The sequence below is a fragment of the Aotus nancymaae genome, unplaced genomic scaffold, assembly GCF_030222135.1.
Source record: "Aotus nancymaae isolate 86718 unplaced genomic scaffold, 86718_ANA_hifiasm-v0.15.2.pri h1tg000019l, whole genome shotgun sequence".
NCBI classification, from domain to species: Eukaryota; Metazoa; Chordata; class Mammalia; order Primates; family Aotidae; genus Aotus; species Aotus nancymaae.
This window is the reverse complement of record NW_026988431.1, coordinates 58,942,866-58,966,777: the sequence shown is the minus strand read 5'-3', so window position 1 is coordinate 58,966,777 and position 23,912 is coordinate 58,942,866. Positions and strand designations below refer to the sequence as shown.

Genomic DNA, 23,912 nt, shown 5'->3' with positions numbered 1-23,912 from the left:
AAGGATGACACAGCTGTTATATGGAATATTCATCTTCCAGAAAACAATGATCTTATCTTCTGTTGCCAGCTTTTCACCAGCATTCAGAGCAGCGAAGAACATTAGCTAATGTTGGTTAGCTAATGAAACCAATCCAAGACAAGTCCTCCGGGACTTGTAACTCAACCGGAGAGACACAGAACGCAGTAGTGAAGGATCTGGACTCTGGAGTCAGGCTGTCTGAAACTGAATCCAGGCTTTTCTACTTACTACCTGTGTGACCTTGGGCAACTGGCATAACTTCTCTGTGCCTCAACTTTAAGTGGTGACAGTATCTACTTTGTGGATACACTACAGAGATTAAATAAGCACTTTATAAGCAAAAAAAAAAAAAACTTGGAATAGTACCTGGCAAATATTAAGTGCTCAGCAAATAAGTTATTAAAGTCTCATCTGCATTAAGAAGGACTAAAACACACTATCATTTAAAAACTCATGCATTACTATTGGATGGTTTTCTCCAACAAACTCAGCAAGTGAAAATCCCATAGAACAGAGGGAAATCAGTGTATAGCCTTTATTGGCATTCCAGGAAGCCTCCACTTAGAGGCAAGCAACCTGGGATCTAATCTCAGCTCTGTCGCTAACCAGAATTATAGCTGGCACCCAAATGTGCCAGAAGATGCTGAGATTGTCAGTAGGTTTGCCCCTGTGTCTTGAGCACATGTGCCTATCTGGAAACTAAAAAAGGACATTAAAAAAATTAGCATGTCTCTCTTGATTAGCCTGTTAGCACCATTTTATAATAACATGCCAGTTATTCAGAATAGCTAATAAAATGCATATTCTAGATAATGTAATCTTGGCACTAAAACTTTTACTTCAAATATTTACAAAAAGTTTTTGAAAACTGGTTACATAATTTCCTGAGTTAGGGAACAAAATGTAGTAAAGATCAGCTCACAAACAAACTATGAACTTCCCAGTGTCAAGTATATACCATGAGGAAAGAAAGACATACAAGACACAATAAGCTCAAAGTGCTGGTATCTAGTCAGGAGGGCAAGATTCAGACCACTAGACTACTGACCATAGATACGGGAGGGTATATTAGTCAGCTCGGGCTCTCATAACAAAATACCACAGTCTAGGTGGCTTAAACAACAGAAATTTGTATCTCACCATTCTGGAGGCTGAGAAGTCCGAGATCACAGTGGCAGCAAGGCAGGCTTCATTCTGAGGCCTCGTCTCTTGACTTGCCAGTAGTCACCATCCTGCCTTACAAACCTCTTCTTTGTTGCACATGAAGACAGAAAGCTTTCTGGTGTCTCTTCTTATAAGGGCACTAATCCTAGCCTATCAGGACCCGCTTATTTAACGTAGTTACCCTCTTTTAGGTCCTATTTCCAAATGCAGTCACAATGGAGGTTAGCTCTTCAATGTATAAATTGGGGAAGACACAATTCAGTCCGTAGCAGGGGGCAAATAATAGAAATAAAAATGCAATAGGAGTTAAGGAACTAAAAATTATAGTGAGTTGGTGAAGAGTTGATTTCACAGAAAAAAATATACTAAGATAGGCCTGAAAATCTTCCTGCTATAAACCTTACAGCCTACAAACATTCTCTAATCCCAAGATGCTGTTCAGGAGGATCCTGGAGCCAAATCTCGGCTCCACCAGAAGGAATTCTATAAATTGTATTAATGTCAGCCAAGGGAGAGAAAGTAGAAATGGAGTGAAGTCCAGTTCTCCCCTCTTTAGCCAGCTCTGCTTCCTCCTGCGCTTCTGCTCACTAAATCCATTCCACTATCTATTCACTCTCTTGTTTCTACTCGTTGTCCTCTTTCCTCAGCTTTTCTCACTTTTCTTAGTTTTTTCCAGCAAAGCCATCAAAGCTTTCCTTTCTTCTGATGGATAAAATAACTAACCACTGTGTCCCATTGAACCCTAAAGATTTAACTACTCTCAGCTTAGTTCTTCACAGGTGGTTCTTCACACCTATTTTTGCTATTTAAAAACCCAATTGTTTATCACTGTGGTCACCAGCACACATACTAGTTAGGTTTACTTAGGATTCGTCCTCAACAAGATGAGAAGAACGTGAATCTCGCTCTGAGAACAAACTGCCTCTATTAATGCCTGCCTCTCTCAGACCCACAGAAACTATAGAATTTGAGAGTAAAAAGAGAACTAAAAATTTGAGTTTTATTTCTTCTTTGTACTAAGGAGCACAATAATGCACAGGAAATTGAGTCACTTTCCCAGGGAAAGCATAAAGATTTTAAAACAGAAACAAGTCTTCAGCCTAGAATTTCTAAACACATTCTCTTTTGAAGGAGTTGTATATCCTCCCACAAAACCCTTTTGTCTACAACAGGGTAAGTCATCCTGCCAGTCTGTCCAGTCTACATTTCTTTTGCCTTCTCTTCCACTCACTCGGCTCCATGAGAGTTTCTAGGATGCTCTTGCCATTAAATTGTAGAACTATTATAGTTCATTTCTTAATGCTTCCTAATCTTCAGAGCTTTTTCACTCAAACCTTTCATGGTATATGTGCCTACTCCTCAGCTCCTCAACACCTAATATGAATCAGATTGTACTAATAGTCAAAGAATCCTTCAATAAATCCTGTACTGTCTGCTACAATGCAATAGGGCATGTTGAATTTCTGAAGCCTATAAAATAGAGTCTATAAAATAATGTTTCATATATAAATGACAGGTAGTGTTTTCATTAATTCATATCAGTACTTCAAGATAGTGTTTGTTTCTTCTAGTTAATACTAATATTTGGGCCGGGTGCAGTGGCTCATGCCTGTAATCCCAGCACTTTGGGAGGCCAAGGTGGGCAGATCACCTGAGGTTGGGAGTTCGAGACGAGCCTGACTAACATGGAGAAACCCTGTCTCTCTCTCTATATATATACACTAATATTTGTTGGATGCTCCTGAAAATAATATTAATAGCTATCATTATTGGGTACTGTATTAGTTCAATCTCACACTGCTATAAAGAACTACCCAAGAATGGGTATTTATAAAGAAAAAAGGTTTAATTGACTCACAGTTCTACATGGCTGGGGAGGCCTCAGGAAACATATAATCATGATGGAAGGAGAAGTAGGCACATCTTATATGGTGGCAGGCAAGAGACAGAATGAGTGAGATCAAAGGGAGATAAGCCCTTCATAAAATCATCAGATCTCATGAGAACTCACTCCTATCATGAGAATATATCATTTTCATGAGAACAGCATAGGGAAAATTGCCCCCATAATCCAGTCAGCTCCCTCCCCCAACACATGGGGATGACAGGCCCCTCCCTTGGCATGTAGGGATTACAATTTGAGATTAGATTTGGCCGGAGACACAGAGCCAAACCATATCAGGTACTTACCATCTCTCCCGACACTGAAGTGGGTGCTCCCCATACGGTATCTTATTTAATCCTCTCAGCAATCCTGAAACTATATATTATTGCCTCCATTTTAAAGATGGGAGCAAAGTAGTAGCAATCAGTCCCCTTGTGACCAAAGAAGCTCAACAAATTGCAGGGAAGCCTCAGAGACGCTCCCTGGGCCTTGCTAAAGGCTTCTCTTTGCCTGAAACACACTGGCCAAGACCATGGCTGAATCTATAACTAAGCATTTCATTAGTGCTGGCTTCTAACTGCTTTAACTGTCCAAGACAAATTTACATAATTACATGACTGCTGAATATATATCTGAAAAGCCTTCAAAGAAAACAGTTTACTCTCTATAAACACCAGTTTTCACACCTCAAAACCATATCCTAGACTCTTTATTCCGAATAAAAATTGCCTGAAAAATGTAGACAGGACATTTAAGTGGTTCTTGTTGAGACTTGCAATGAGATGTTTATGAGTATTTATAAACTTCTGCCATCAGAAATCTCCATGACACTATGGTATCTTACTCACTCTCTCTCTTCCATTTTGATTAGGAGAAAAATGCAAACTACTTTCTTCTTTGCTCCACTTTTGCAAGGTTAGCTAGCACTTTGAGCCAGTAGCAATTGAAAGCTAGTAGCTAGAAAGTAATTTACTTCTTTGAGTCTCACTCTTCAGAGCTAGTACAATCCGAGCTCATTTTTGCACCAAAGACATTAAGGGAGAATTCCTTTTCAAGTGGTTATTCTTGAATTCATTTACTTTTGACACACACAATGAAATCCCAATTCTCCAGCAGGCTGCAGTGCCTTTGTTTGTTATTTTGTGCACTATCTCCCTGCATCTTTGAATGAACAGCTGCAGAAGTTTCAGAAACTTGTGAGTGCTTCTTCAAGATGGACTATTACCACCGGAACTTAACTGACTGATGATTTTTCCATCACCATTTTTCTGTTTCCTTTTTAAAGAGAGTGAAAAATGACAGAAGATCCTCACTTGTAAACAGGTCCCATAAAGCATTTGAATCTGTGGCAAGTGCACTTTCAAGCAATGAAACTATTTCTGATAAATGGCACTAACTATGATTTATAATGTGGGAAGAAAACACCTGAAACAGCTCTTCCAGTCTATAGAAGATATTCCTGTTGGCTGGGAGTCATTTTAAAAGCCAGAGGCAAGAGAAAAGGTGAATTTGCATTATCCAATGAATCTATGAGACCTCTAACAAGATGAATGACAAGAGCACTGTGAGACAGGAAATATAATAGCGTCAGTTGCAAACTCCAATTCACACAGCCTCAAGTCAAAGCAGCAGAAAAATGATAAGATCATGGGCTCTCCATTTGAGTCTCATTACCACACTTACACTGACCTTGGGCAATTTATTTAATTACCCCTTGCCTCCATCTTTCTCATCTCTGAAATAGGGATGATGAAAAATACATTTTTCATAGAGTTGCTATTTGTGTGTATATATATATACTAATATATAAATTAGCAGCTTATAGCTTATAGCTGCTAATTTATATATTAGTATAAATACACTAATATCACACTAAGTATCTCTTATTCCATTTGATTAGAAGAAAAATGGTCTCTTTGATTAGAAGAAAAATGCACTACTGTCTTCTAAACACTATCATATTGTGTGGCACATAGTAAACAACTGATATATTTTAACTCTTACACATGAAATTGGAGGCTACCTGGGAGTTTAGATTAAAATAAACTATAGCAATGGACTGGCCCTATTATATCTGTTCTTGAGCTTATGCCTGGAACCCATCCAATTCAATACAGAAAATATAAAGCCACTCAGCGTGATTAATCAATCCTTTTGCAACTGAGACCAGTAAGGAAAAATACCTTTGAAGAATCACAAACAAAATTGGCAGAACTTTTCCTTTCATATATTTGACTCACTTTTTTAAATAAATACCTTGGTTCATCCTTTTGAAACATCTCACCTTCAAAATATGTCTGTTTCCCTCTCGTTTTCAAATATAAAATTATGTTTGCAGTATTGGATAAGTCATGTTTTCCATATAATACAGAATTAAAGAAATACTTCAATTACAGAACTTTGACATACATTTAAATTGTCAACAGTAACTAGCAAATGTTTTGTACATATGCCTCTTTTAGGAGAGACCTCCAAAAGGGGCAGAACTGAAAATAATGAATGCTGCTAGGGTGGTCAGAAAGAGAAGCTTTCCAAAGTCTTATGCCTGAGAATACAGATATACACATTCAAAACATACAGGCATTTTGTGGGCAACTATGGAGCAAGGGCATCTGGTAGACCAGAGTCCCCTAATCAAATCAGCTCCAGAAATGAAAATATCTTTCCAAATACCAGTGTGCAGAAGACATAATGTGAAAGGGACACATCTAGACTATGAAACAATAACATCAAAGGAAAATTTATACTAAGAAGATTTGCATCCGACTATTTTCAGTCTGAAATCAGCCAATATGGAGAAACGTCTCATTTTTAAATGTCCATTACAATTCTAAGTACCAAGATCATTTTTGGAAGAATACAAAAGAAGTATAAGCCATAAATACATATTATTCCAGTCTTCTAACCCAATAGTTTCACTCTAAAATCAGTAAAAAGAAATTAGGCAAGCATCTGAGATTCTCATTCTCACTTTTTACTCAATAATAAATATGAGACCCACAATGAAGAAGGCATCATCCAGAATTACTGTTTAGTAATCCACTCGATCTACTTTATAAAACTTAGTTATATTCTGCTTAAATGTTTACAGGAAAAAGGAAGATTGGACTTCTTATTTTTTAAGTTCTGGCTTGGAAACCTGTCACTGACAACTGCTAGAAACATGCAAGAATTGTTTAAAAAAAAAAATGGAGTCTTAATTCAGTGCAAAGTCACTTCACAACTGGTGGCTACAGGGGTTAGGAATTAGGTAAGAGGAACAGGTCAAGTGGAGTGAGAATGCTAATACAGAAGAGTCATGCTAGAGACAGCACCAGGAGTGCTTCTGTAATCCTCCTCCAGCCGCTAAAGCCAAGCACATGATGTCAAAACAGGCTTTTTCTCTTTGTGAGAAAACAAAAGTTGCAGAGTAGACAAAGAAACAAGACAACAACATTGGAAGTCTTCCAATGGCAAATTATTAATGCCTTCTCTTTGAGAAATTGCAAGCAGGCAGAAAAAGGTCTAACCTGAAGAGAAGGATCAAAGTCTGACACAAAAGCTTTGATGCTCAAGTTGCTCTGTAGCCCCAAAGCACTGCAGAGCCATGAATGCAGCTGGGAAGATTGTTAACTCCAAACAAATTTTGGAATAAACTGGTTACTTAATCCCTGGGAGGATACAGGAGTCAGATTAGGTAGTGATTAGTTTCCTCTGAAATTTAGTGATGGCATTTAATTTGAAGCTAAATATTTATATTTCTTTAGGGTTTTGGTTTTTTTTTGCTCTTGAGCTTTGATATTTTAAAAACATATGTCAATGTTAGTCACTGGTTTATATGTTATATCTGAATAAAAGGGTTTATTTCTCAGAAGATAATATTATTGATTTAGCTTGGTGGTATGATGTGAAACTAAGCTATCTATCCCTGGAAGAAGCCCAGCTGAGCTGATCAGACAGTCACAGCCCTACAGTCCTGTTCATCTTGAGACAACAACCCAAACCACTGAAATGATGGGTCAAGGAAAAATAAAATACCTTTAAGCCCACCTTTACAGTCTGAAACTTAAAGCTGTACAACAACCAATGAGCAGGTTAAGTGAAATTCTGATTAATCTATTAATCCACTCATTCAACACACATATTTGAAGCTCAATTTGTTTTACGTCCTTGCCAGGGGCTAGAGACAGAGATGCTAAGATACAGTCCTGCTTTCAAAATCACAATCCAGAGATCATAGACCCTTAGGCTTTGAAGAGGTCTTAAAGGTTATTTTTTTTCTACTATTCATTCTAATATTGCAAACTCCTTTAAGTCAGTCGTACCATGTTGTCATTTATAATCTGGCTGTACATCTTTAATGAAGAGAAAAAACCAACTTCCTTAGGAAGAAAGGTTTTTTTTTTTTTTTTTTGGTTTAAAAAAAGTACAGATAGAGTAGGGCTCAATATCATGCCAATAAATAAATAAACAAACAAACTGAAGAAGTAGCCACATTAATTAAGCCTCTGAAACTAAATTCCACCCATTTTCTTTTTGCTCACCAAAAAAAAAAACAGTTTATAACCAGGTAAATGGTCCATATGCAGTCATGTTGTTAATTGTTAAATATCAAAAGACTGCCTTTAATGTAAAGGGCTGCTTAAAATCACAATATTCAGTCTCTTTTATTGATCTCCAGATCATTCACATAGGCAGTATTTTACAAAAGAGATAAACTGAAACCAGAAGCACCATGATGCAGTTTAAACAAAGAAATGTCTTAGAAGCCTATGTTCTGTCCAACCTGATTACTGGACTTAACGGGGCCAAGATAGGATACACCACATTTCTACATAACGGGGTAGGAAAACATGACAATATATCTTTTTAAACAGAACAATTTTTTAGTATAGTAACAATGGACCTTTTGGTACAACGGGAATCACCTTGCCCTGATTTTTGAAAAGTTGTTTGGTTGTTAGCACACTATTTTTCTTGAATTTAATCTTTATTATTATTCCCTTGTAGTAAAATACAATTGATCCAAAATGTTTGGAGAATATTCCTATTCTCTGAAAAATATGATTACCTTATAAAAGGTCACGAACATTTTAGAAGTGCTTCAAAATATTTTAAAAGGCAATAAAGTATTTACTCCTAGCTTATGCCAAACAAAATAATAAAGCTTCAAAAGGGATTTTAACCATTTATATTAACCATCAAGAAAATTTCTTATAACCATTAAGAGCATCTCATTCTGTGATCAAAAGATCTAGGCAAGTGTCTGGCACAATGATTTATTAAATTAATGAATAATAATTCAATATTAAATTCAATAAATTGAATTCATTGATGAACAAATAAATTAGCATGTAACATCTTCAAAAGAGCAGTAGAGCTACCCATTGTTCAAGTATAATCTTGTCAGTGACTAAGCAGTCCATTCCTAGTTTATTTTGTCTACTTCATTTAAGGCTTATTCATTCCTTTTTAGTATATTAATGACTCTTGATCATGCAAAACATCACCTATAATTTCATGTTTATTAAGTTATTAGATGTTTTCAGCTTTAATTTTTTGGTTGCATAACTTTTCTTATTTGTTAACTGGCTATGAAAAAGGATTCTTCACCCTATAGTATTTTCCCTAATGTATATATAAAATTTTAATCACAGCTTGTCATAAAAAATTGTTGGGAAATTACTCATAGAAAATACTTCTTCCTTCTTTAATTGTCCATAGTCATAAAATAAAACTATCTAAGTAAGAAAAATATCAAAAAATAAGAAAGAGACTTTGAATCACATTTTTCAAGCTAGGCCAAATACATCAACTTTTATATTTCTTATATTAGCACTTTTTGTCTTACTTTTTATTTCTATTCATTTCCTTGAATACAAGTCCTCTGCCTGATTTGCTTCCTTTCAATTTCAATGTCCATCTTGCTCGTTCCTTTTCTTGTTTCCTTTTGCAACATGACTTTCTCTATAGGCGCCATCCACATTTATCCATAATTCTCTAAATTAACAATGAAGTTACCACTGAGCTTACCTGATGTTCAGAATTTTCTCTAACCCACTACCAATCATATATTTATATAGTTAAGCTATCTGAGGTTTTCGTTGTATGCTTTTGTATCTGTGTAAATGGAGATTATCATAGCTGATGCTTTATCTGAATAGTCCTTCCTTTGTATAATGGAGTAAGCCCAGAGCAACTGCAACCATACGCTTTATCTACTCTACTTACCCATTAGAATTAAAATGAAGAACAGAATTTCTTTACTAAACTCCAGGTAGATAGACAAGGAGCCACAACCAGTTGTACACAGGCTAAGGGAAAAAATAGTTTCATTTTTCTCTTCAGGTATTCCTGCTACACTTTTCAGCCAGCTGTAATGTATTCTTTCTTAATTTACAGATTTATTTTGACCCTTCTCCAAGGTTGATGTGATATAAGCACCTCAACATTGCAGCAATTGTAGTATCTGGGAGAAGATTACTTGTGATAAATGAAAGCTAAGCAGGGGTCACTAGAACTCGCAACAGAACAAAACATATCATCTTTTCTGTCAAAATGGAAAAAAATAGCCTTTAGTTAAGTTACATAACTACATTTCCAGGTGTTAAATATTCTTTAGCATATAGTCTGAAAACAATTTTTTTTTTTTTGAAAAGGAGTCTTACCCTGTCACCCTTGGCTGGAGTTCAGTGGTGCAATCTCAGCTCACTGCAATTCTCCTGTCTCAGTCTCCTGAGTAGCTGGGATTACAGGCACCCACTATGCCCAGCTAATTTTTTGTATTTTTAGTAAAGATCGGGTTTCACCATTTTTAAATCATTAAAATAATTTCAACAAATGTTCATTCAAGATGCAGGCAGGCTCTTAAAACATCAGATCTCATTTGCTTTATTCTCCTACTCCCACACACCTCAATCTCCAGTGTTGTTCAGCAATAACAGATTACAATAACATTTTTTTTTTGCTTGTCTTCTGTGGTTTGCCATTGGATTCAATAAATGGGTGTGTTAAGCCATTATTTTCAAACTATTGAGGCAGTCCAGACACTGTTGTTCTTCACCAACAATGAGGAAAGCCCTCATTTAGTATCATCCTAAACAGATGAGCAGCCACAGAGTGCTAATTTTCTCTGTGCTCCATACTCACAAGGAAACAAAACAGAGACTCAAAGGACTTTACTCTCGAAGGAGAAGAGGGCCTTCCATTCTGCGAGAGTTTAGGTCAACTGAGAAATCAGAGTGAACAGTTCCCACAAGAGACCACCATCACTTCTGACACCAACTGCAAGACTGTGCATTCCCAAAACAGCTCTCACTTTCAATAATTTGTTAGATGGACTCATAGAACTCACTAAAAACTCATATTAAAATCAGCCAAAGAGAGATGTGCATAGGGTAGAATATAGCAACTAAGTGGAACTTCCATCGTCCTGTTGGTCTGTCCCATCAAGACAGACATGGAGACAGAATTTGGTACCAATATGTGACAGTATGCATAGACTATTGCCAACCAGGAAAGTTTACCCAAGCTCCAGTGTTGAGTTTTTGCTGAGGCTCCATCATATAGGCATGATTGATTGACTGTCCATGTAGTTTTTTCAGTCTCCATTTCTGGCCATTGGGGCATGAGCCAAAGCCCTACCCTGAATCACACTGTTGGTCTTTCTAGCATAGCAAGAACCAATTTAAGACTATTAAATGTGTGTGAGCCCCCATCCCAAATATTATTATTAGACTATCTGTTGATCTAATGTCTCCAGGCAAACAAAGATGCTCTTATCAGGTATGATGTCCAAAGGCTTAGAGATTACTTCCTAAAATCTAAAGTCAAAGAGCAGAACTAATTTGGAGTAAAGTTAAATTGTACTGCACACCTTCATTTTCTCTTAAGACTTTGATTTAGGGCACTTATCTCAATGGTAAACATACTTGTTATGATTATAACTATGGCCTTAGGAATTTTGAAGGTCAAAGGAGACCTATTTAATAAAATGTTTGTTAAGAACACTAGTTTATAGGAGAATATTTGTGGGGGCAAGGGAAAGAGTGACGGTGAGTATGAAATGCAGGAAGATGCTCGGTCAGAGATCCAGACTTTGGCATTATGTCCTTGGGGCAAATACAGCAAGAGCTCTCAGGTTGACTGGCAATTATAAAGGAATGGACTGCCACCAACCTCTAGCACCTGCCTGGGAGGGGACAGACAAAGCCAGTTCTGAGCCTCAAGATAGAAACAACATGAACAGGTGTGGCTGGCAAGATGGCCAAATAGGAACAGCTCTAGTCTGTAGGACCCAGTGAGATCAATGCAGAAGGCAGGTAATTTCTGCATTTCTGACTGAGGGACCCTGCTCATCTCATTGGGACTGGTTAGACAGTGGGTCCAGCTCATGGAGGGTGAGCCAAAGCAGAGTGAGGCATTGCCTCACCCAGGAAGCACAGGGGGTCAAGGAACTTCCTCCCCTAGCCAAGGGAAACCTGGAGAAACTGTGCTGTGAGGGATGAGCATTCTGGCTCAGATACTACACTTTTCCCATGGTCTTTGCAGCCCGCAGACCAGGAGATTCCCTCGGGTGCCCATGCCACCAGGGACCTGGGTTTCAAGCACAAAACTGAGCAACAATTTGGGTAGACACTGAGCTAGCTGCAGGAGTTTTTTTTCATACCCCAGTGGCACCTGGAATGCCAGTGAGACAGAACCATTCACTCCCCTGGGAAGGGAGCTAAAGCCAGGGAAAGTGGTCTAGCTCAGTGGATCCCACCTCCACAGAGCCCAGCAAGCTAAGATCCACTGTCTTGAAAGTCTCACTGCCAGCACAGCAGTCTGAAGTCCACCTAGGATGATGGTGCTTGGTGGGGGGAGAGGCGTTTGCCATTACTGAGACTAGAGCAGTGGTTTTCCCTTCACAGTGTAAACAAAGCTACTGGGAAGTTTAAACTGAGCAGAACCCACCACAGCTTGGCAAGCCACTGTAGCCAGACTGCCTCTCTAGATTCCTCATCTCTTGGCAGGGCATCTCTGAAAGAAAGGCAGCAGCTCCAGTCAGGGGCTTATAGATAAAACTCCCATCTCCCTGGGACAGAAAATGTCAAATCCCTAAATACTAATAACAAGTTCTGGGGGCAAGGGTGGCTGTGGGCACAGCTTCAGCAGACTTAAACGTTCCTGCCTGCCATGTGTGTAAGAGAGCAGCAGATCTCCCAGCACAGCACTCAAGCTCTGCTAAAGGACAGACTGCCTACTCAAGTGGGTCCCTGACCCTTGTGCCTCCTGAGTGGGAGACACCTCCCAGCAGGGTTGAGGTAAGTCATACAGAAGAGATGTGGCTGGCATCTGGTGGGTGCTCCTCTGGGACGAAACTTCCAGAGAAACGAACAGGCAGCAATCTTGATGTTCTACAGCCTCCACTGGTGACACCCAGGCAATCAGGTTCTGGAGTGGACCCCCAGCAAACTCGCAGACCTGCAGCAGAGGGGCCTGTTAGAAGGAAAACTAACCAACAGAAAGGAATAGCATTAACATCAACAAAAAGGACATCCACACAGAAACCCCATCTGAAGGTCACCAACATCAAAGACCAAAGGTAGATAAATCCACAAAGATGAGGAAAAAACAGTACAAAAAGGCTGAAAATTCCAAAAACCAGACCACCTCTTCTCCTCCAATGGATCACAACTCCTCACCAGCAAGGGAACAAAACTGGATGGAGAATGAGTTTGATTAATTGACAGAAGTAGGCTTCAGAAGGTAGGTAATAACAATCTCCTCTGAGCTAAAGGAGCATGTTCTAACCCAATGCAAGGAAGCTAAAAACCTTGAAAAAAGGTTAGATGAATTTCTAACTAGAATAACCAGTTTAGAGAGGAACATAAATCACCTTGGTGGAGATGAAAAACATAGCACATGTGAGGTATACAAACATCAACAGCCGAACCGATCACGTGGAAGAAAGGATACCAGAGACTGAAGATCAACTTAGTGGAGTAAAGCATGAAGACAAAGATTAGAGAAAGAAGAATGAAAAAGCACGAATAAAGCCTCCAAGAAATATGGGACTATGTGAAAAGACCAAATCTGTGTTTGACTGGTCTACCTGAAAGTGATAGAGAGAATGGAACCAAGTTGGTTCCACTTTTCAGGATATTATCCAGTAGAACTTCCCCAACCTAGCAATACAGGCCAACATTCAAATTCAGAAAACAAAGAGAACACCACAAAGATATTCCTCAAGAAGAGCAACCCCAAGACACATAATCATCAGATTCACCAAGGTTGAAATGAAGGAAGAAATGTTAAGGGCAGCCAGAGAGGAAGGTCGAGTTACCTACAAAGGGAAGCCCATTAGACTAACAGTGGATCTCTCTGTAGAAACCCTATAAGCTAGAAGAGAGTGTGGGCTAATATTCAACATTCTTAAAGAAAATAATTTTCAACCCAGAATTTCATATCCAGCCAAACTAAGCTTCATAAGCAAAGAAAAAATAAAATCCTTTACAGACAAGCAAATGCTGAGAAATTTTGTCACGACTACACCTGCCTTACAAGACCTCCTGAAGGAAGAACTAAATATGGAAAGGAAAAACCACTACCAGCCACTGCAAAAACATACCAAATTGTAAAGACCATCGACACTATGAAGAAACTACATCATCTGACAAGCAAAATAACCAGTTAGCATTATAATGACACTATCCAATTCAATCCCAGTACTGGGTACATACCCAGAGGATCATAAATCATTCTATTATAAAGACACATGCACATGTATGTTCATTGCGGCACTGGTCACAAAAGCAAAGACATGGAACCAACCCAAATGCCCACCGACGATAGACTGGATAAGGAAAATGTGGCATATGTACACCATGGAATACTATGCAGCCATAAAAAAAGGGTGAGTTTGTGTCCCTTGCAGGGACATGGATGAATCTGGAAACCATCATTCTCAGCAAACTGACACAAGAACAGAAAACCAAACACCACATGTTCTCACTCATAGGGGGATGTTGAACACTGAGAATGCATGGACACAGGACAGGGAACATCACACACTGGGGCCTGTCAGGGGTGGGAGCGCTAGGGGAGAGATAGCGTTAGGACAAATATCTATGTAGATGATGGGTTGATGGGTGCAGCAAACCACTATGGCACATGTATACCTATGTAACAAATCTGGACGTTCTACACATGTATCCCAGAACTTGAAGTATAAAAAAAAAAGAAAGAAAGAACATGAACAGCAGCCTGCACACCACATGTAGAGAGATTCCTCAAAGCTCCCCTACCAAGCAAGATCTCCCTCCTGATGACTGCCAGAGCTCTGTCACCATGCAAGTAAAGTTTTGTGTTTTCAGAGGCCCCCATTAAAATGCAAATATGTTCAACCAGTAGTATCTATGAATGCTTTAGTTTGAAGTTGCTTATTGGGAAAAGTGATGGAAGTAAATTTTTATTTTACTTTAAAGTGAAGAGAAGGAAGAAGAAAAACATGAATTATGAAAACTGCACAAGAGCACAAATGGAGAAAGATGCAAAAAGCATCCCCAACTCCACACTACTTCCTCTATTTCTCAGCCAGAACAGTGCACAGGGTGGTAAATTAAAAAAAAAAAAAAAAAAAAAAAAAGGCCTGTAGGGGCCATTGTGAGCCCTGTTTATTGCTCAGTAGCTGTGGGACAAAACCATAAATCATTAAAGTTAAAGATCTTGGTTGAAGTCTTGGCTCAGCTACTCACAAGCTGTGAGTTAGGCAAATCAATCAAGCTTTCTGGGTCTCTGTTACCTCATCTCTAATTTGAGAATATGAACTCCCTCAGAGAGTGGATGTCAGCTTAAATGAAGAAACGTACAGGAAAGCACCTTGTTAAATGTGTTTTTTATAAACTACTATACAAATATGTTACTATTAGTTGAACATTTTGAAAAAAAATTTTAGCTTTTTTACAATTATATACGCATATAGTAATTTAAAAGCTATGATATATAATATGTATATAATGTGTATGGGTGTGTGTGTTCTCCAGAGCATACTGGTTCTATACACGTCAAGATATCACCATTAGAAAGGCTATATAGTCAAATGGGTTTGAATACACAGAAATCCATACACCCTTCTATGGGAGTAACAATATAAATTAGTGCATTAAAGACTCTGGAATGTCCCTACAAGAATGAATCGTGTTAGGTTACTTAACGTAGCATTTTCCAAACTTATTTGAACACAGAGACTTCATGTAATACTTCTTAAAATACAATGGAAGTAGTGATCAAGAGAATAAATTTTGAGAAACATAGTACATTAGAGCAGATTATTCATGTTCAAAAATCTATAATAAGAATGCATCATGTCCTGCACACCCAACTCTTTACTGTGCTCGATCAATAAAGAAGAGAGTATCCAACTCCTGTTGAGACCGAGACCCTAACCTGTGCAAGCTAAATTTGTACCTTCAATGCCTTTTGAGTTTCTCAGTTCTCTTGACTATCACTATTCTCCTCCCTTTATCTACATAAGATTCAACATTTGGCTTTGTCTTCTCTGTTCTCCTAATTTGTCTCTCTCAGGAAATATATTATTAAATTACCCTCAAAAAAGCCCATGCCCAGGTTATCTGGATTCCTAGGACCCTCTTATCTGAAAAATACCCTTCAAATGCCAGACTCATCAGACCTGAGAGCAGAGAAGAGCCCAAAAAAAACACTCTAATCACTTAAGGGAATTTTAATAATTGATTATCATGTTTGTAGTTTCCAACATTGACTAGCCTAAACTCCAGTAGAGAATAGTAGAACGTTTCATTACAACTACAACCATTATTAGTAGGCTTTTATGAAAAAATAAGGAATTTATGGTCACAAAAATAACTAATAAGTAAAATTACTCCTGCCAAACCAAGTGATAAATCACAATGGTCTTTGTTGTTGGTAATGTTGTTAGTGCATTTCTAGTGCACAATACCCAGAAATAAATAAGATTGAGTAAAATCTCACAAAGCACAAGCACACAAGTGCACACATACATCATATACTTCAAATTCAAACGGCAAGGAAGACATATTATTACGAGAAACAGTAAGTACAGAATATTGGCTTCTGCAGTAAAAGCACATTACCTTTTTTACTCAGAATTTCATTTCAAACTGTTTATCAAGTTCCTTTAAGAGAAAATGGGATTTAAATTTGCAGCAGACAAACTAAAAAGAGTATTTTAAAATCTTATTTTGTACCTCATAGAATAAGAGAAGCTTTATTTTGAACACCAAAAAAAGCAAATAAAAGAAAAACTGTTGGCTGCAAGCAATAAAATAGAAGAAATATTACAGAGTACCCTCTTATCCACCGTCTCACTTTCTAATGTTTCAGTTACCCACAATCAACTAAGGTCTGAAAATATTAAATGGAAAATTTTAAAAAAAAATGTGTAAATTTTAAATTACAAAGCATTCTGAGTCGCATGATGACATGCCAGTCCTCTCCACCCTGCCTGAGACATGAATCATCCAGTGTCTCTACATGGTATTTACTACCTGTCCATTAGTCACTTAATAGATGTGTCTCCCAACAGATCTTCTGTCATGGTATCTCAGTGTTTGTGTTCAAGTAACCCTTCTTTTACTCAATAATGTCCCAAGGTGTAAGAGTAATGATGCTGACAATTTAAATATGCTAAGGTGAAGCCATAAAGCGCATTGTCTAAGTAAAAGGTGAGAGTTCTTAAGGACAGAAAGGAAAATCATATGCTGAGGTTGCTAAGATCTATAGTAAGAATGAATCTTCTGTGAAACTGCAAAGAAGGAAAAAGAAATTTGTTCTAGTTTTGTTCTTGCACTTCTAACTGCAAAAGCTAAGGCCACAGTCATTCATCTCATCGTGTAAGCATTTTATCATCTTACATCATCACAAGTGAAAGGGTAAGTTCACAACAATATTTAATATCTCAAATATCTTTTGGAGATATTTAGAAAGAGAGAGACCACATTCACGTAACTGTTATTCCAGTATGTAATAATTGTTGTATTTTAATATGTTATTTTTAATCTCTTACTGTGCCTAATTTATAAATTAAACTCTATCCTAGGTATGCATTTATAGGAAAAAACATAGTATATATAGGGCTCAGTACTATCTGTGGTTTCAGGCATCCACTGAGGGTCTTGGAATGTATCCCGCTTGAATAAGGAGAGACTACTTTACATGCAAGGTTTGGCTACTTGAATTACCTAACACTTTCTTTTCCTTTGGGATTTCAGTCCCTTTCTATTGTATTATAGCTACACCTTTAAAATGCACTTAAAGTCTTCAGTGGCATTACACATATAAGGAGATGAGATCCAAACTATTTAGTATGGCAATAATGTGTGTCATGACATTAACAACCAGGCATATGAACCACAACTCCCCAAGCCCCATTCCCCACAATGAGCTGGTTCCTGTGTCACGCTGAATGTATTCCTGAAAAGCCATTCATCACTGTATAATTTGTTTTCTTGTCTCCATACTGGAATTTAGGTGTTTCAATACTGGAGTGAGGTACATCTTACACAGGCCCTAAATAATCACACAATGATGTGTATGTATAACAGGCAAAAGTTTAAATGAAGATAATCATTTAGCTCATGCTTTCTATAGGAATACTGTTTTCCTAAGAATACTGACTGGGTTCAAACACTAAAAATAAAGTATAAATCTCTTATGTCCCTTTCAGAGAAATAATGTCAATTTTGTTTTTCGTAACAAAAACATTCTTCCATTTTAATGAAATAGCATTGCACAGTGGTTGCAAGGATGAACTTGGGAGCCAGATTGCCTGACTTCACACCTTGGCTTCATCATTTGCCCCCTGTATGACCTCAGATAAGTTACTTAACTTCTCTTCACCTCAGTCAGGCATGTCACATGTAAAAGAAGACTATGAATAGCACTTACGTTATAGGGTTGTTCTGAATATTAAATAAGCCAACATGTTACCTAGCATGTAGAAAGCATGATTTATCAGTTAGCTACTAGTGTCACTAACATCCACATTAAACAAGTTCTAGTCCATCATTCATTATACTGTGTAGAATCAAATAACCCTGGATGGTGCTAGGTCATTCTCTAAAATTATTATATTTGCAATAGCAGGCAATTCTCATGAAGTCTTTTTGAAACTTCTTCTCATGGGTGCTAACACTGGCCATGCTTGAACCTAGGAAGTGGAGGTTGCAGTAAACTGAGATTGCACCACTGCACTCTAGCATGGGCAACAGAGCGAGACTCCATCTCAAAAAAAAAAAAAAAAGTAATGTTTAACCTGTTAAAAGCTGCATTACACTTCATAGTATCTCCTAGTAATGCTCATTTAGAATTGCAGATTCATAAGCTTGTTCAATTAATGATTTTTGCATTTTTTCTAAATTAAATGTCCTTCTCACACTAATATTATAATTCAATTAAGGTAAGCCATCAAGTTTTCTTAGCATAATTTGCTCTTTATAAACCCCCTGCCATTTTCTTTCCATTTTCATTGTTTCAATAGGCCAACTGCTGAAATGAAGCTACAAATAAGGAGAAAATGTTTTCTAAACATTCTATATTCATTTGCCATAACAAATCACTATAAACTGAATGGTTTAAGCAACAGAAATTTACTGTCTCACAGTTCTGAAGGCAGAAGTCTAATATCAAGGTGTCAGCAGGGTTGGTTCTTTCTGAGCACCATGAGGGAAAATCTCTTCCATTACCATCGCCTAGCTTCTGGTGGTTTGATGGCAATCTTTGCCATTCCTTGGTTTGGGGCAGCATCATCCTGATCTGTGCCTTCATCTTCTCATGGCATTCTCCCTGTATGCATGTCTCTGTATGCAAATTTTCCGTTCTTATAAGGACACCAGTCATACTGGATTCAGGGCCCACTCTATTTCAGTACAACCTCATCTTAAGTAATTATATCTGCAACAACCCTGTTTCCAAATGAGTTCACATTCTGAGGTACTGGGGGTTAGGACTTCCACATATGAATTTTTGGGGGACAGGACTCAATCCATAATACTTCCCAAATTAAAAGTGCTCTTGGAGACATGTCATTTTAAGAAAATCCTTTGACCAAACATTCTTTCCACACAGAACAGATGGATCATGCAGAAAGACTACTAGATTCCTTGACTTGAACCTACTGGTTGGCTCAAAGTCATACTTGTGACCCAACACTCAAGGTTTGTTCAGATTTCCCGCACAGTGGGAAACAAAGCAGCAGTGAGGTCCTTCTTCTCTTACTCTACGTACTTCACTTGTGATTTCAGAGAACTTGCAGTGAACAAGAAGCAATGCTTAGGTAACAGTTTCTAGCTTAGAAGTCACATATGTTATTCTCATATAATCCTCATAAATAACAATCTGGCAGATGGAAAATTATGTCAGAAATTATTATAAAGGCATCATGGATGGTTAAGCTTGCAGGTTCTGGAGCCAGAATATATTGATGTGGATCCAGATCCCTTTCTTCCTAGCTGTGTGACTGTGAACAATTTGGATGCCTTGGGTGGGTATAAAAGTGGGGCAAGTAAGAGCATTCATCACATAAACTAGCTGTAACAATAATTTATTACAAGCAAATCATTTAGAATAGTATCTGGTACATAGTCAGTGCTCAGAAAAATTAGATCTATTATTTTATAAATGATAAGATTGAAGCTAGGAATATAAAATGACTTCCCCAAGATAATACAGGTGGTCAATGGTGAGACCTGAACTCAAAACCCCAGAACTCCTAAGGATTTTTCATGTCATGAGACAGCATTCCACAATATCCCACTTTTAATTCACATAAATATCACACTTTGAAGTAACAGAGACATTTGGAGACCGTGCCATAGGCATAAGAGTAGAGTACCAACCAGTACTGTTTGATATGGTTTGGCTCTATGTCCTCACCCAAATCTCACCTTAAATTGTAATAATCCCCATGTGTTAAGGGCAGGACCAGGTAAAGGTAATTGAATCATGGGGGCAGTGAGTGCTGGTTTTATAAGGGGCATCCCCCTTCACTCAGCTCTCATTCTCTCTCCTGCTGCCCTGTGAAGAGGTGCCTTCTGCCGTCACTGTAAGTTTCCTGAGGCCTCCCCAGCCATGCGGAGTTTTGAATCAATTAAACCTCTTTTCCTTATAAATCACCCAGTCTTGGGTATTTCTTTGTAGCAGCGTGAGAATGAACAAACACACTGTTGAATGCTCAAGATACCCAAACTGCAGGACTGCTTGTTTGGAGAACCGAACTTAGGGAACAAAAGTCCTTGCAGAATTCCAACCATCAGACACCTCTGCGTAATGTTCTGAAATAAGTGGTCTGGCTGGACCAAGAAGGGCTAAGGAATTGCTGGCCCTGCACCTAAAAAAATTTCGATTTTTTTTTTTTTTTTGTCAAGCCCCACAAGAATCTGTTAGTGCAGCCAAAAGAACTACTACTACTGTTATTAGTTTTATTGTTATTATTCCTTGAACTGAATGTGCTATTTTATGTCTCTGGGCAATATACCATTGTCTCTGACCAATTCAATATTCTTGTTCTGTTTATCTTTAGGAATTACTTGTAGTTTGTATATTCAAATTTTTTGAGAAACCTTATCTTACTCCCAATATGATATGGATGAACTCTCTCTATCTTACTGTTTGTGAGCTATATCAAAATCACTCATTTCCTGGTCTCTATTTCCCATTCACTAAAGGATAACTTATTTGTTTTGGTATCTGCCGTACCTAGCACACAGCCTGGTGTGTAAATATTTAATACCTAATTGAAAGACTAATTGGAAGACTAAATAGTTTAATAAAAGAAAAAAACACAATAAAGAATAAAAGAAACAAGAAAACCTCAGAGTCTTAGCACCCAACCATTAGGCACAACTATTATTTAACTTGACTTCTGAAGACAGAAAAGGAAGACCGAATAAGTGATGACGAGAAGAGGTGTGACTTTGTGCGTGATTTTAATCAGTTAATGAAGCTCCACGTTGTTCTGCCTGGATCCATAAAATTAAAAAACAGAAAATTTCACCACCAGCTATCTAGCCTGATTTGCATGTGTTCAAATCTTCAAAGTATTTCTTTTGATTCCTTTAATCAATAGCTATTTTAGAAAACTCTTCATTACTTCCTAATTGTCCAAATTCATTTTCTTCATTTTTCCTTATTAGAGGCAGATTTTTCAAATGAGTTAAGTACATCAGCAATTTTAGAATCATTATTAACTTCAAGCATTTCTCTCAGTTATTAGCATGACCCTTCTCTCTTTAGGACTACAGTCTTTTCTCCATTTTTAAAAGGCTATCTGGTTTATTTTCCAGACTTCTTTTTTCCATATATCTCAAATAAAGTCAAGTTTACCCAATAATAAGAGCAATCCATGTTTACAATAATCCTGACCAATAATCCTGACCCTAGATACTTTAATGTATCACATTCCCGGATTTGAAATAAGATGCAGTGATTCCTTATTATAGTAGCATATTAAAAAGTAAATAATTAGGATTTACCTAGATTTTAATCCATCCCAATCAAATAAACTAGCAAAGCCATTACCATGTCCATAAAACAGCTTACAAATAATTTAAATGAATATTTTGATCCTTAAATACAGTATATTAAAATGGAAACTACACATACACATTGACACCAACAATCCCACTATTAGAAATTTGTTCCACAAAATTAAAACCACCACATAATTGCAGCACTGATTATTGTCACAAAAAACTGAAAACAAAATAAATATCCATCAATAAAGGGGTGGACAAAAATTTGTGGTACATTGATATTATGAAATACGCATGTGTTTGTAAATGATTACATGGGCTCAGAGAAAGATACGAGAGTGTTCAACAGGTTGGTTACTGGGCAGGGGAGAAGTGTGACGGGAAAAGACGGGAAGAAAAGGGAAGGCAAGAAAAAAAGATGAACACTCAGGACAAAATGGTACATAGGATATTTTAATATTTTATGTGTCTATCAATATAAATAGGCATAAAAGAATGACCACCACAGTTACCTGAAGGTGTTAGGACTGTACATTTTTACTTTTATTGCATATAATGGGCTTTTTAATAATTTTAAATTGTTTGATTTAAATTATTTTTATCACTTCAATTATTTATATATTTATATTTATATGATTTGAAACACAAAAATAAAATTCTTATTGTGATATATATATTACATGTATGTATATTTATGTGTATACACACACACACACACACACACACACACATATATATGGAGAGACAGAGAGAGATCAGGTGAAGGATTATGTACTTGTACATCAGAACTCAAATCCACCCACTGAGTAAGAGCTAGGTTATATGCAGCACACTATAATCAACTTGTTTGATAGACTACATATCCTAACAACTACATTATTTTTAAAAAGTCTTTGCTGATTTTAATTTTTAATCTTCTTTCAAGACTCAACTAATGTCATTTCTTAATTTGGTTCTACACTTGTTTCCCAAATGTTTGAATGATTTCCCAGGAAGTCTTCAAAATTCATTCATAAAACCCTCTGAAATTTACATACTTTTTGATATCTCATTTTAATAAATGAAATGCGATACCACGTAGGAAATGTCTGAATTTCCATTTCAGGTTGTAATATATCCCTCAGACTGAATCATCAATTTCTTTCGTATATCATCAATTTCTTTTTAAATGCAATAGGAAATATAAAACAAGAGAAGACACATTGTCAAAATCTATAGGTAAACACACTTGGGCAACAACAATATGCAAAATGCAATGCAGAGTCCTGAAAGGCACTTTGTATCATCTGTCTTCTCTCATGACTTCTGGAATTGTAGGGTATACAAACAAACTTGTGGAAAAGAAACACTGATCTCGAATAATCCAGTATTTTCACCAACCCCAAACTGAAAAATAAGAATACTAGCTACCTGAATTTCAAAAAACATTTTAATTACTTTGATACATAAAAGTGTTAAGAAATGGAATAATGAAAATATCCAATTACTAGTACAGAAAATAAAGAGTAAATAAATCCAGGTATAATTTCTGGGCCATTATCATTACCATATATCTCTTTAATTACCTTTCCCCTCCAGAACTTGATATTTTGCAAGATTTGCTCTAATAAAACAAATGAATTTATAAGTAATAACTGATTTTTTAAATTCTTAATGAATCAATGATATGTGTAATTGCCCATCACAGCTACTGATCAAGATAAGGGAACCAGTGTTGCACGTGTAGTTGAAACACTTTCTTTAAAAGGGAAACAATTTGTTAACATGGATCAATGTACAATTTTTGTTAGCTTCTTAAAAATAATGAAAATAGAGGAAAATATGCCTTAGAGCTCAAAGCATCCGCTGACCACTGTTTCAGAATCAGTATTCCATAGTCAAAGAATAAAACTGAGGTTAAAAATAAGCTTTAATTCACAATTTGGTTAAAAAAAAAAAAAACAACTAGCAAACAAAGAGATTATCAGGATTAATTTCAAAGAATAGCTGTGAGGTCACCCATGGAAAACGTGAGCCTTAACCTTATGCCAAGGGCATTGCAGACAAATAGACATGAGGGATGAGCTCTCAGCAACCTCCCAATTTCAGTTACAAAGATTCAAGTAATGGATACAATAAAGTAAACATGTCAGCAGAAGATAATGAATGCACTATTTTGGTTAGCTTTTTCTATCTATTTCCTTAACATCTACAAGGTAAGTTTTATTTTGTTTTTCCTGCTCTGAAAAGATAAATACAGATGTATTCATATCCTCTAGAGACTAGAATCAGATGACTAAGTCAAAACAAAGCCTTTTGAAATCACCCAGTCTTATGACAGATGCAATAAAGGATAAAGTATCGGCCATGCT

General features: G+C 37.0%; 1 protein-coding gene across 1 annotated transcript in view; it reads right to left on the bottom strand.

The window, feature by feature from the left end:
- Positions 1-23,912, bottom strand: part of LOC105729971 (growth arrest-specific protein 6-like) — a 643,000-nt gene that overhangs the window by 443,418 nt on the left and 175,670 nt on the right. The gene's annotated exons all lie outside the window — the stretch shown is intronic.